Here is a 14,520-nt window from a genome sequence, read left to right on the forward strand (position 1 = left end):
ATTTTACTCTCTCTCTCTTTCCCCTCTTCCCTCTGGCCTGTTTCAAATCTCTGAACGCTGCTAGCGTATTCCCTCTCCCTTCATATCAAATTTCCACATGCCTCGTGCCTCAAAGCTTAAGATGGAAGCTACAAAATGCAAGGCGTTTTTTTTTATAGCAACGTATCACTTGCGGAACTACCTCCAACGAGATAAGATACCTCCTTTCTCAGTGTAAGATTCCTGCACTGCAAGGGGTTGGACTAAATAATTATAATATGGTCCATTCCAACTCTACAATTCTATTATTCTTTCTCCCAAAAATCCTTTGCAATAATATAATACGAGTGTTTGGTTGTTGTTGTTGTTGTTTTTAAACGTGCTGTTGTTTATGCTTTCGTTTTGTTTGGAAATATTGCTGATTGTATCACTTTAATGGATATTTTATTGTTCTGCGCTTGTTTTCTGTGAGGTTGTGACCTCATTTTATGGAGAGAGCTGAGCTATAGATAGAGTAAAAAGCAACAACCAAACAAAAAACATTTTCTTTAGGACAAACGTACCCAGTTTATTTGGCTTTTCCTCATAAAATCTTATTGCCAGACCTCAAGCTAGAGATCCTGCCGTTACGTTTACAAATTCAGAGACGGCCGAAAGGCATAGAGTTACATTTCTGAAAGAAAGGCATTCAGAATACAGTTCCAAAAAAGGCACAGTAAAGATTAGCACTGCTGTCTGTGGAGAAGTATTTTGTGTATTTGCTTGGGAAGAGAGTTGCTACATCCCATAAAACCCACTTTGCTTACATACGCCAGTAGAATGGACCTTCCTACTTCTCACAAATATGCTGTGAACCACCCTGAGGTGGGTATAGGGCGGTATACAAATATTATTATTATAATTAATTAATTAATTAATTAATTTATACCCCACCCATCTGACTGGGTTTCCTCAGCCACTCCGGGAGGCTTCCAACATATATAAAAACATAATAAAACGTTAAATATTTTTAAAAAACCCACTTCCCTATACAGGGCTGCCTTCAGATGTCTTCTAAATGTTGTATAGTTACTTATCTCCTTGGCTCAGGAGTCACATAACTCCATACACACCAATATTTCACAGGTCAAAATAGGGACGTTCTAAGGAAGAGTGGGGCATTCCGGGATCAAATCAGAAACTAGATGGAATCTACACACTTAAAAAACACGCGGTGGAATTTAAATAATAATAATAATAATAATAATAATAATAATAATAATAATAATAATAATATTTTATTTATATCCCGCCCTCCCCAGCCAAGGCCGAGCTCAGGGCATCTTACAAGCAATAATAAAAACAAGCTGAAAGATTACAACTTAAAAACAAAATTAAAATACAACATTAAAATGTTGAAACATTAAAATATTAAAATATAAAAGGTTTTGAAAAAGACATTCAATTTGGCATAGCTCACTGTCGCTATCAAGTGTCGCATTTGCATATTGCGCTTCACAACACATTTAAAACATTTTATTTGCAGCTGTATAGCTGGGTCCCGGGACGGGACTGCCCCTGGAAAATAGGGAAACTTGGAAGGTCTGCTGTGAACCATGAAGCTCCCATTTTTAATTCATTCCCACCCCCCCACCCCCACATAAGCTCCTGTTGTTATGGCCTTATAAGGTGGCGTTTAAAGGTAAACGGACCCCTGACCGTTAAGTCCAGTTGCAGACGACTCTGGGGTTGCGGCGCTCATCTTGCTTTACTGGCCGAGGGAGTTGGCGTTTGTCCGCAGACAGATTCTGGGTCAGGTGGCCAGCATGACTAAGCCGCTTCTGGCGAACAAGAGCAGCGCATGGAAACGCCGTTTACCTTCCCACCAGAGCGGTACATATTTATCTACTTGCACTTTGACATGCTTTCGAACTGCTAGGTTGGCAGGAGCAGGGACTGAGCAATGGGAGCTCACCCCATCGCGGGGATTCGAACCTCCCACATTCTGATCGGCAAGTCCTAGGCTCTGTGGTTTAGGCCACAGCGCCACCCAGTGGCGTATACTGAATTCCAATAGAGTACAGTGGTACCTCAGGTTAAGTACTTAATTCGTTCTGGAGGTTTGTTCTTAACCTGAAACTTTTCTTAACCTGAAGCACCACTTTAGCTAATGGGGCCTCCTGCTGCCGCTGCGCCGCTGCTGCACGATTTCTGTTCTCATCCTGAAGCAAAGTTTTTAACCCGAGGTACTATTTCTGGGTTAGCAGAGTCTGTAACCTGAAGTGTATGTAACCCGAAGCGTATGTAACCCAAGGTACCACTGTATCTTTCTCTCTCAGACTCCCACCCACCATATTATTTTACAACGGTATTTTAATATTTTTTGGAAGCCGCCCAGAGTGGCTGGGGAATAAATAATAAATTATTATTATTATTATTATTATTATTATTATTATTATTATTATTATTCTAAGCTGGCCTACCTTTCAGGGTTATCGTGCAGATTGAATGAGTACTATGAACACCCTGCAGTGTTACATATGAATTGCAAACGTTAGATGCAGAGACTGAATTGTCTCTGCCACGTACCTGGTAGATGGGGCGCAACATCTCTGGAAATGTGGCGTGCGCCCCCTTCCCCATCCTTGGCTAAGTTTTTCAAGGCCTCCTCCAAAGTCAAGCTTGTGTGCTGGGTGGCTCCATAGGGGCTGAGCTGTGCCAAGCGAAGTTTGCCGCAGGCCGGCTCTTCACAGCGCCTTGGGCTCCAGCCAGCCCTTTGATCTGTGGGAGTTTCAGTTTGGGGCTTTTTTGGTTTCTGAAAGATTAAAAAAGAGAGAGAGAGGCCTTCAATTCATCAGCATCTCTTTCTGCCAGTACAAACACAGAAGAGGGAGCGGGCAGGGGCGGGTGGGAGCAACTGCAGCGCTGGCCAGGCTGCAGCAGCGAGACACATGCAAATGGTTACAACTGCTGCTCCTGACTGGCGATAGGATTCCCTGGGGGATGCCCTGTTGCTGATGACAGGCATCAAATTCTTCTCTTCTTCTTCCTCTGCTAGGTCATAGCACCGTTATGGCATTACGCTTTGAGCGTGGACTCCTCCAGATGTTTATTTGCACACAAAAATGGTTGTTTGTTATCTCTCTCTCTCTCTCTCTCTCTCTCTCTCTCTCTCTCTCTCTCTCTCCCTCCCCACTGACACCCTTTTCCATTGGTTGCCTGAAATATACTGAAAGTCGAGGGTGGATTTCATGCTCTTTATTCAGCTCATAGTAGTGAGGAATGAATGTTCCCCCAAAATATCTGCTTTATGTACATTATTTACACAATGGGTCGCACGTGGTTGGCTAATTCTGGGATTCTCTTGTAGGCCAATCAGGTTGCGGATTCACTTCCACCTGGAGCTGGATTGGGTGGCTCCTGCGGGCCAATCATACTGCTGCATTGTTCTAAGGCCAATCAGACTGCTGTATTCTGGACCCTATTGTTCTAGGACCAATCAGACTGCTGCATTCTGGACCCTATTGTTCTAGGACCAATCAGACTGCTGCATTCTGAACCCTATTGTTCTAGGACCAATCAGACTGCTGCATTCTGAATCCTATTGTTCTAGGACCAATCAGACTGCTGCTTTTTGGATCCTATTCAACTCAGTACATGACATTGCCGTTCCACAATTTCTGGTGCAATCCTCCCGTCCCTCTGCTAGCTGCAAAAAATGTTGATTCGATAAGGAAAAGTGACAGAAAATTGCACTGGAGATGAGCGACCAAATCTCAAAGATGCTAGTGAGTTATGCACTTTTTATTAATGCCCATTTCAGGACGAATGCTCTGTAAATAGGTGACGTCACATAACCTTTGTGCAATCCCCTCCCCAAAACATTATCCCTCTGAATGCTCAACAAACAGCTAGTCTAGAAGTGCCTTCAGCACTGCCCAGCAGTTGTTTATTATGTCAGACAGGAAAACACGCGGTGTGATGATGTCACAGTAATGACACAGGCTGAATAATACTGCATGTTACAGTGACAGAGGGAGTGCTCATGTTTTTTGTTAACAAATTGTGGCTGTTTGGGATTTGTCTATGTAGGATTGAACACAGGACACTAGTTTCCACAGCAGACCCCTTTTGAACATGAGATCTACTTTCAATCATACCTTCAGGTGACATAATAATAATAATAATAATAATAATAATAATAATAATAATAATAATAATAATTAATTTCTTTGTACCCCGCCCATCTGGCTGGGTTCCCCCAGCCACTCTGGGCGCCTTCCAACAAAGATTAAAAATACATTAGAATGTCACACATTAAAAACTTTCCTGAATAATAATATTCATATATCTTTAGATTCTGGCTAAGTGCCAAACAACACTTGACCTGATGATGTTAAGTGCGTTTCTGCTTAACTCAGCATTTAAGGTTTTTTTAAAAAACATGCATATTGTATCAGCAGGTGTGTGTTTGTCTGCGATAATTAATGAGGTCAAAGTGTTAAAAAGTGTAGATTTTAAACAATGGCAGAGGTTTGAGTAGAATGAGCAGGGGGTGACACTGGCAGTTAAAAAAAGTTTGAGTGCAGTGAAAAGTGAGTTCAGAAAGGATCTGTTGTGTTAACTTTTTGGTGTTAGCTTATGCATTGTACCACCTTTTCCTTGTTCGTCTAAAAAACAACAACCAAGCTCCTCAGTGTCTTTCCATCCCTGATTTACTCTGTCCCTGTTTAAGTGCAGTGAGAGTGGAGCAACAATACAGATATAGCAATAATATACCTGTATGTTTACTGTAAAAGTAAAGTAGAGACATCACCTTGCCAACAAAGGTCCATATAGTAAAAGCTATGGTTTTCCCAGTAGCGATGTATGGAAGTGAGAGCTGGACCATAAAGAAGGCTGATCACCAAAGAATTGATGCTTTTGAATTATGGTGCTGGAGGAAACTCTTGAGAGTTCCATGGACTGCAAGAAGATCAAACCTCTCCATTTTGAAGGAAATCAGCTCTGAGTGCTCACTGGAAGGACAGATCCTGAAGCTGAGGCTCCAATACTTTGGCCACCTCAAGAGAAGAGAAGACTCCCTGGAAAAGACCCTGATGTTGGGAAAGATGGAGGGCACAAGGAGAAGGGGACGACAGAGGACGAGATGGTTGGATAGTGTTCTCGAAGCTACCAGCATGAGTTTGACCGAACTGCGGGAGGCAGTGGAAGACAGAAGTGCCTGGCGTGCTCTGGTCCAGGGGGTCACGAAGAGTCGGACACAACTAAACAACTAAAAAACAACAACAACATGTTTACTGTAATGGGGCAAAGAGCAGCTGGGATGGGTGGGGAAAGGATTCAGATCAGGAAAGCCTACCCATCATAATTCTTAATGCTCTGTTACTACTTTTAAAATAAATTTTAAAAGAGACAAGAGATCCACTCACAGATTTCCAGAAGACACCCAGTTTTGTCCTTAACTACTACAGGCGAGAGACCTCACCTTAAGGTCTGTTTTAGTGAAGCTATGAGTGGAGGTTTTCATGGCTGTAGGCCCTATTTTTTATTTCTGAGAGCACGGCACTGGGATGGCCATGTGCGAAATCACCTCTCCATCCACAGCTGCAGTGGGCAAAACATATAGGCTTAATAAATTATATTTTGTAAAATTTATTTACGTAACTTTTTAGAATGTTTCTATGGTACCCGTCAGTTAAAACTCTTAGGGTAGCAAGAGTGGCTGGGGAAACCCAGCCAAATGGGCGGGGTAGAAAAGATAAAAGTATTATTATTAGTTTAAAAAGCCACTATAGGGTGAAGAAGTGAGGATCAATTGTCTTGCTTGTGTTTGGAGGGAAAAGTTGAAGAACAATTATTCCAAGGAGAAATGTATATACTGTAAGTTATTGACCATTTTGACCAACGCCCTCAAAGACTCCCGTTTCCGTTTAAAGAGTGGTCCGTTTTGTGTTATATTTTCCTTTTTGTTGCAGATAGGCAAGGCTTAGAAGAATCTGACTGGTTTCAGACCCTGTTTCTGGCACTCACCGCAACAAAGGCAGGTTTGGTGTAAAATATCTGGAATTCAGCCTTAGAGGGGTTTAATTTAGTTTAGACTAGAGTCCTACAGTATTGTTGTTCAGTGGACAAATGAAAGCTTTATGTCTTTCTAGTGTTGTACTCTGTTATTGTTACAGGGGCAAGTAAATCACTTTGGCAGAATTTAGTTCTGAAATGTACAAAACCACACAATGCAGTAAATCACCACTGTTGTTCGATGCTTCTCTTCAGCATCATGTGATGGTATGTGGGGTTCAGTCATAGGTCAACAACCCGTAAATTGCAAGTCATAGATCTTGCCCCGTCCCCCCAGAATTATTTCTGCAGACTCACGGAAGCTTCCTGCAGTCTTCCTGCAATCATGTCTACCCAGAAGTAAGTCCTGTTGGAGTTGGTGAGGCTTACTCCAAGGTTTAGGTGGGACGCAGATAGCGCTGTGGTCTAAACCACAGAACCTAGGGTTTGCTGATCAGAAGGTTCAAATCCCCGCAATGGGGTGAGCTCCCGTTGCTCAGTCCCTGCTCCTGCCAACTTAGCAGTTCAAAAGCACGTCAAAGTGCAAGTAGATAAATAGGTACCACTCTGGCGGGAAGGTAAACAGCGTTTCCGTGCGCTGCTCTGGTTTCGCCAGAAGCGGCTTAGTCATGCTGGCCACATGACCTGGAAAAACTGTCTGCGGACGCTGGCTCCCTCGGCCAGTAAAGCGAGATGAGCGCTGCAACCCCAGAGTGGTCCACGACTGGACCTAATGGTCAGGGGTACCTTTACCTTTACTCCAAGGTTTAGGATTGTAGCCTCAATCTGGATCAAACTCACAATGCTTAATTTGGCCCGTCCTCGCCTGCTTGCGGCTCTTTACATTTTCCAGGGCAGTTCATTCTTTTAGAAATCTTCCCTCAAAGTTAATAAAGAACATCCACAAAAACCCTTCTTCTTCTTTATTTTTACTCTTGGTAATTTGTGAAGCTGGTGAGCTGAGGGGAACCAAAACTCAGGCAAAGTCTTCAGAGCTTTTCTCTAAATCTCTCCTTCACCCTTCCCTTCGTTTTGTTTTTTTCCTAGGCATGAGGAACCTTGGCTCTTCCAAAGAACAGGCCTGCGCAGAGGGGTTGGGAGTGAAGGAGGGAGAAACTCGTGGCTCCCTGCCCAATTTATGTGGATGATGATTCGTGATTGACTTTCTGGGAGGTCGTCCTTTAATCGGACCATTCGGTGTGTTTTGATGGTGTGTAGACTCTTCCACTAACCACACTCGCCTGAGTGGCTGTTGTGGGTGGCAGCCGGGGGAGAGGGGAGGTCTTTGCCCAAGGTCCAAGGCAGCTGCCTATGAAGTGGTTCCCTTTCTCGAATGCTTTGCAGTTCATTCCTTGGCTTTTTGTGGTAGCTTGGCAGAAAAAAAGGGGGTTGGGAGGGAGAAAGCAGCAGTGCTATCTATCTTTGAGAAATGCGTGAGTGTTCAATCTCTGCCATTGCCTGTCGGAATAATTTCATTCTGGTGTGTCACTGGAATGACAGTGAAAAGAATGTGGCTTTTCTTTTTTTCCAGATTTCACACATTTTACTCCATGAAACAAAAGGAGGTTCATTATCCAAAATCCCGTTGGCGATAAGGAATGATATGTTCAGTTAATATGCAATTACATCGGAACCAGGGCCGGATGAGGCCCTAAGCTACTGAAGGTAATGGGGCCCTTTATATGTCCAGCTGTCCTTTGGCAACAACAAATTGTCACTGTTTTTTGTTTTGAATATATGCTATATGGTAATTTATGGACCTAATAGGTATCTAAAGCCATTTGCACGTGTTGCCATGCAACCAGTCCATGCAGAATGTAGGTACCCTATACAGTGGTGCCCCGCAAGACGAATGCCTCGCAAGACGGAAAACTCGCTAGACGAAAGAGTTTTCCGTTTTGGAGGTGCTTCGCAAAACGAATTTCCTATGGGCTTGCTTCGCAAGACGACAATGCCTTGCGACTTCCTGCTGTTTTTTCCCCTCCCCCCTTTTTCTAAGCCGCTAAGCCGCTTATCAGCTGATCCGATCAGCAGATAAGACGCTAAAAGCCGCTAATAGCGCTAATCCGCTAATCCGTCAATGGGCTTGCTTCGCAAGACGGAAAAAACCGCTAGACGAAGAGAATCACAGAACGGATTCTTTTCGTCTTGCGAGGCACCACTGTATATAGAAATGAGCGAACCAGTGATATTTTAGGGAGCAGGCCAGCAGGCGGGGCCCATTATTTACATCATAGGAGCCTATTCAAACAAAACACTGTTGTTGTATGTAGGTTTCTTAATTTGGTTTTTATCTTATATTTTGGAAATGTACATCCATTTTTTTCCTTTAGTTTTTTTTGGGGGGGGCCCAAGAGAGTGGGGCCCTAACCTATAGCTTGATTAGCTTATACGTAAATCCGGCAATGATTGGAACAGATTTAAGAATAAATTCACCTAGCAAAAAGAATTCTCAGGAGGAAAGAGGAGTGAAAGTTGGTAAGAGAAAGAGGGTATCATCTTGCCACCAATGTTCCAATACCTTTTGAAAGGGGATCACTTTTAACCATGAGTGCTAGCTAAGGATGCTTGTGAAATTACCGGTAAATCTTTGTGAATTCCAGTATGTATGGATCTGGTCCACACCTCGCAGACCAAGGTGCAGATGGGAACTTAGTTATACACTGGTTTTATTTATACTTCTCCGAATGTGGCAAGAAAGTTATTGGCAGTTGAAACATATTAAAATGAGGCATACTTGAGGAAGTTGATCGGTCCGTATTTCAAAGTGCGCTGACCAGCTTTGCACCTCCCAAACTAATGTGTGGATTGGAATGTAGCAATCCTTTTGATTTTGCACTTTTCTGATTTTTGCGGTGCAGCCTTTGAAAACTTAGTGTTGCAAGGTGGTCTGTCTTAAAAAGAAAGAAAAGATTTCTCCTTCCAGATTATAGCTTCTCCTTCTTCCGGATTACAGTTTCTCTAAATAGCTATGAGTCCAATTTTTATATGCTTGCAGGCAACTTGAGGTGTGTACATCCTTCTGTTTACTCTGCATCCTGTTTGCGCCTACTGCTCTCTCGGGAAGCAGTGCACAAATGACATTAGCCACATTCCATATCAATCATATGTATCCATTCCACAATTTCTCATAGAATGCTGTGTTTTGATGCTTCCCTTTACCCCCCAAACCAGATTCAATCAAAGATTGAAAAAAACACCATCTATGTTTTAACCTGGTGGCGTGTTCACAGCCTTGGGATGTTTCTGTTATTGAAAGCTGTTGTGGAATACAGTGGTACCTCGGGTTACATACGCTTCAGGTTACATACACTTCAGGTTACAGATTCCACTAACCCAGAAATATTACCTCGGGTTAAGAACTTTTCCTCAGAATGAGAACAGAAATGGTGCTCCGCCGGTGCGGCAGCAGCAGGAGGCCCCGTTAGCTAAAGTGGTGCTTCAGGTTAAGAACAGTTTCAGGTTAAGAACGGACCTCCGGAACGAATTAAGTACTTAATCCGAGGTACCACTGTTCTGTTTTTCAAATGATACACATTTTAGAAACAGAACGATTTGGGTATGCATGCTTAGAAAAACTCTGTCAAATTAAGTTGTTGGTTGCTAATTTTTAAAACAAACACTGTTGGTTCCCCATCCATGGGGAAAACACTCAACATGAGATACCAGAATCCATTTTGTTATAAGAAAACACTGCTCCTTTCCCCTTATGGGGTATCCAAGAGCCCATATAGAGTCCTTAAGTGGGTTCCCTATTGGTAGGAGACCAGAGAATATTGAGAAGCAAAGCAGCTAGTAAGCCTGATCTTTATTAAACTGTTGCAATAGGGTCCCCACTCACTACACGCAGGAGGGAGGAGGAACCCAGAACAATGGTGCGCAAGCCCTTATATAGGCTCTTGAAATTGCCCACCCTGTAGTCCAAGACCACCCCCCAAAACATCATACATATATCACAGAAGGAGGCGGGTCTACAGCAGAAATACAGCACAGGAGGCTGTCTACAGCAGGAAACCTGTCTGCCAGGATACGTGATAATGGTCACTGATTGCTTTACCTGGGCAGCCTGGCCATTCTTTTGTGATGGTAAATACTTTAATTCCCGAATCCGGGTCACAGGCTCACCCTATTTATACAAAATAAGCCTTAAGACAGGTAAGCAAAAGATGGGAGGCTTTCCCATTTCCTTCCTCCTTGCAGAGAAATATTTGAGGTCAATTTGAGAGTCAAAATGGCTTCAGGACTCCTCTCCTGCACTATTTCAGACGCGCAGTCCACATACTTATGTATATGTTTGCCTTGTACATTTATGAGTGTTTATTTTCTATTTGGGACCTTAGAATCCCTATAACAATTTGGAAAGCAAAAACTGGAAACCCTAGTTGTCAAATATCTCCAGATGGTCTGAAACAGACGGAGGCAGATGGATCTAGGTTGAAAAAGGGAGGGAGGGAGGCTTGGAAGCCCTTTCCAGACCACCGTAGGGGATGGCCTTGGGCAAGATGGACTCATAACTTTTAGAGACGTCCTTTTGTTACCTTGCACACCTATCTGTATGGCAGTCTGTCTCCTGCTTCCACTCCCATAACAATAACAAGAAGTTTGCCTTTGCCTGTGACGACCTAGCATTCCTCCCCACATATCTGGCTGCTCCTGCTTTTGGGTGGAAAAATGTGGAACCCTGGGACACCAGGAGACAGGTAAGATTTACTAGATGTTGCAGTTTGGGTGGTGGTGGAGCGAGTCAAGCAGCTGCTATTTTAGGCAGCAGCCGTGCATCTCATTTGACCCCAGCCTGGTGTTGCTTCTGACCAGCCACTAATCCTCCAAGCTTCTGAAAACTTTGCCTCCCTGGGGAAGGGAGTCTGCGCCACTTCCTGCCCCACTCCTCCCCACTGACTACCCCTTGACCTCCTTCCCAGTTCTTCCAACACAGACTATATAACCCTCTGGAATGGGAGCGCATCATTTCTGTATATTGCATATACAATATACAGTATACCACCTGGCACACGCTGGATGCTAAATAATTAGCAGTTTTCGGTACTAGCTTCCTAATGGTGTTATCTGACTAGGGGAAAGCGTCACGCCTCTGATTCATCATCATCTCTCAGCCAGGCACATACTGTGTGTTCCCTTTGACTCCACACTCTTCCCGCCTGCCTTTTGCCTATGTTTGTGTCCAGACACCAGAAAACTCGAGCCAGGCTTGTGGTGCCTCTGATCTCTTCAAGGCTAAGGCTCCATCTAAATAGACACGGCTCCTATCGAGCCCTTCCTGTGCACGCTCTCTCTCTCTCGCTCTCTCTCTTTCTGATGGGGCAGGAATTTTAGGTTTTCTGGGCCCCCGCCCCCCCCCCAGCCACAGCGTTTATTTAATATCCTGAAAAAATTTAAAATAACTTCTGCGGCCGCTAGGAAAAACAAAGATAAATATAATAAAAGTGAGACGAAAATATAGCCCCCGAGAAGGGACTGGAAGCTTTCCTAACCAACAGCTGGGATCCAGGAGGGGCATAAATGGAACAGGGATCACACACACACATGCACAAGGAGGTGCACAAATGTGGGCTTGCACGATGAAGCGAAGATCATGTGGACGGTGCCACAATATTCACATATGACTGCGCAAGAACGCTGTTGCTTTCGACTCGCATTACCTAACCTGTACAAACCTGGACGCACAGAGGCACATGTTTACATCCCTGTACACACTTAAATAGGCACGCATGTTTACATGCCTGTACACACCCTATTTGTTGTGTGTGGGCACAACAAATATGGGCAACCAAAGCTGCTGACATCTCTCTTTGGGTATGTAAATCCTTACCCACCAGAGCAAAGTGCTGGAAAGTAGAAGAAACAAATCTGCAACAAAATGTTGGGGTTTTCCCGTCTGAGTGCTTTCCCCATCCCACAGTTGTTGTTTTTTTCTTTCCTGTCACTCTACAGCAGCTCTCTCCAACTTGGTGCCCTCGACATGTTTCGGCTGGGTCTGATGGGAGTTGTCAAAAAGATCTGGAGGGTACCACGTTGGGGAAGACTTTTGTGCAGTCTGTGGCGGCGCAGCTGTGTGTATTCAGTCCTGTGTGGGCTATTTGGGGCCAGGAAAGACGGCCCCTTAGGTGTTTTATTTTTAAAGCTTTTTTTTTTTTTGCACTTCTGCAAACTTTTGGGTTCCACAAACATGCTGATAGCTCTCCCTTATAATAATAATAATAATAATTTATTATTTATACCCTGCCCCTCTGGCTGGTTTTCCCCAGCCACTCTGGGCGGCTTAAAAAAAAAAATTAAAATACTGTAATACATCAAACATTAAAAGCTTCCCTAAACAGGGCTCCCTTCAGATGTCTTCTAAAAGTCTGGTAGTTGTTCTCTTTGACATCTGGTGGGAAGGCATTCCAAGGGCGGGTGCCACTACCGAGAAGGCCCTCTGCCTGGTTCCCTGTAACTTGGCTTCTCGCAGTGAGGGAACCGCCAGAAGGCCCTCAGCGCGGGACCTCAGTGTCCGGGCAGAATGATGGGGGTGGAGACGCTCCTTCAGATATACTGGGCCGAGGCCGTTTAGGGCTTTAAAGGCCAGCACCAACACTTTGAATTGTGCTCGGAAACGTACTTGTTTACTCAGTAGCCCTGTTTTCCCCACAAGTCCTGTTGGCAATCATCATGAGTTCGCTATTGGAAAGAGTGACTAGATGTCAGGGACTGGGCAGAGAATGAATGGTGGAGACTGCCTCCCCAGCCTGACCCTTCCAGGGAGGAGAAAGAGGAAGGCAATTTAGATTTATAACTGGGGTTTGTGGGAGGGCACAACTGAGAGGCAGATGGGGAGGGGGGAATTGGGAAATTAAATGGAGAAGGAGGAGGAAGCAGCAGCAGAGGCGCGACAGATGGTGTCTTTAGAAAGCATTCCAGACCCAATCCCACCCCTCCCAGAACCCGGCAAGCCTTGAAAGTAGGAGAGCAAAGAGCTCAAAGACAGAGTACCTGTAGAAGTGATGAATGAGGAAGTGGGAGAGACGGGGATGGAGATTTGCTCAGGACAACGCCATTGGGTTGGGGGATATTGGGTTGTTGTTTTTATTTTTATTATGTATTTTGTATATGTATTTTATTCTGTATTTTGATTTTATTCTGTATTTTGTATTTGATTTTATTCTGTATTTTGTATTTGATTTTATTCTGTATTTTGATTTTATTCTGTATTTGATTTTATTCTGTATTTTGATTTTATTCTGTGAACTGTCCTGAGACCCTCATGTATAGGGCGGTATATAAATTAAATAAATTAAATAAAATTAATAAATTATATTATCCAAGAGGCTGGGTGCTATAGCCTCTGTAAATACTGAGTAAAAAAGAATGGTAAGAAATCTCCCTTGTCTTTATACAGTGGTACCTCGGGATGCGAACGGGATCCGTTCCGGAGCCCCATTTGCATCCTGAATGGAATGTAAGACGTGACGGTGCGTGGGCGCGTGGGCAGGTCGCATTTTGCTGCTTCCGCACATGTGCGTGACGTCATTTTGAGCGTCTGCGCGAACGGCGAAACCTGGAAGTAATGCACTCTGTTACTTCCGGGTTGCCGCGGAGCGCAACCTGAAAGCGCTCAACCTGAAGTGCTCAACCTTCATATGTGCTCTTTTGGGGTGAATTGCTGGCCCTGTGGTCTCCAAGTTCTAGAACCTTCCAAAATATAACTGGCGTTGAAGCTCAATGCTTTGAAATGTTCACTGTTGGAAACCCCAGCACACCAGAGTGGCTGTCTTAAATTGTGAGGAAACTGTAGCTACGTCACGGAGTCATCCTTGATAAGGGAGATGAAAAGACGACGACTCTTCACAAGAAACAACAGTTTCCTTTTATTGCATTACTGGAATGCATTTTGTAGACCAAATATAATTCCAGGAAATGGTATTGCTTTAAAACAAATCCCAATTTTCCTGGAAGTCAAAATTGAAGAAAAGATTTTGTAAGATAAAAGGGGGGAAATTTATCATCATCGTCATCATCATCATTATTATTATTTTGTGTGTGTGTTTGTGTGTTTTGTATGGGATGTTTGGGAGGAAACAAGACGGTAAATAACAAATAACAAACAAAATATTGATGTATGTAATTTTTATTTCTCAATTGTACTTTGTGGTAGTATGGTTGTAATGTTTTTGGTAATATAAAATCATTCAATAAAAATTATTTAATAAATAAATAAAACAAATCCCAGTTTTCCTAATGAAGAATATGGCATGATCCATACTTCCCAGCATGTGCAAGTGCACCCATGGGATTGAATTGAGCCCTCCCCAATGACCCAGAGCCAGCCCACCCATGAGGCAAGGTGAGGTGACTGCCTCAGGCGGCAGGATCCACCAGTGCAGCTTATCCTGATGTACATCTTTATTCCCTCTGTGTTCCTGATGTAGATCTTCATTCACCCTTCCTTGGTGGATTCACCTCAGGTGCCAAAATGCCTTGGGCTGGGCTGGCCCTGGTGCCTCC

General features: G+C 43.8%; 1 long non-coding RNA gene across 1 annotated transcript; it reads left to right on the plus strand.

Annotated features, from left to right (window-relative positions):
• Positions 1 to 6,492: 6,492 nt before the first annotated feature.
• Positions 6,493 to 9,541, plus strand: LOC309526681. Its single transcript, XR_014216831.1, has 3 exons — positions 6,493 to 7,228; positions 7,550 to 7,854; positions 8,190 to 9,541. It is a non-coding gene; the product is annotated as an uncharacterized lncRNA (long non-coding RNA).
• Positions 9,542 to 14,520: the final 4,979 nt, after the last annotated feature.

Source organism: Podarcis vaucheri (genome assembly GCF_965113315.1).
Source record: "Podarcis vaucheri genome assembly, chromosome: 2".
NCBI lineage: Eukaryota > Metazoa > Chordata > Lepidosauria > Squamata > Lacertidae > Podarcis > Podarcis vaucheri.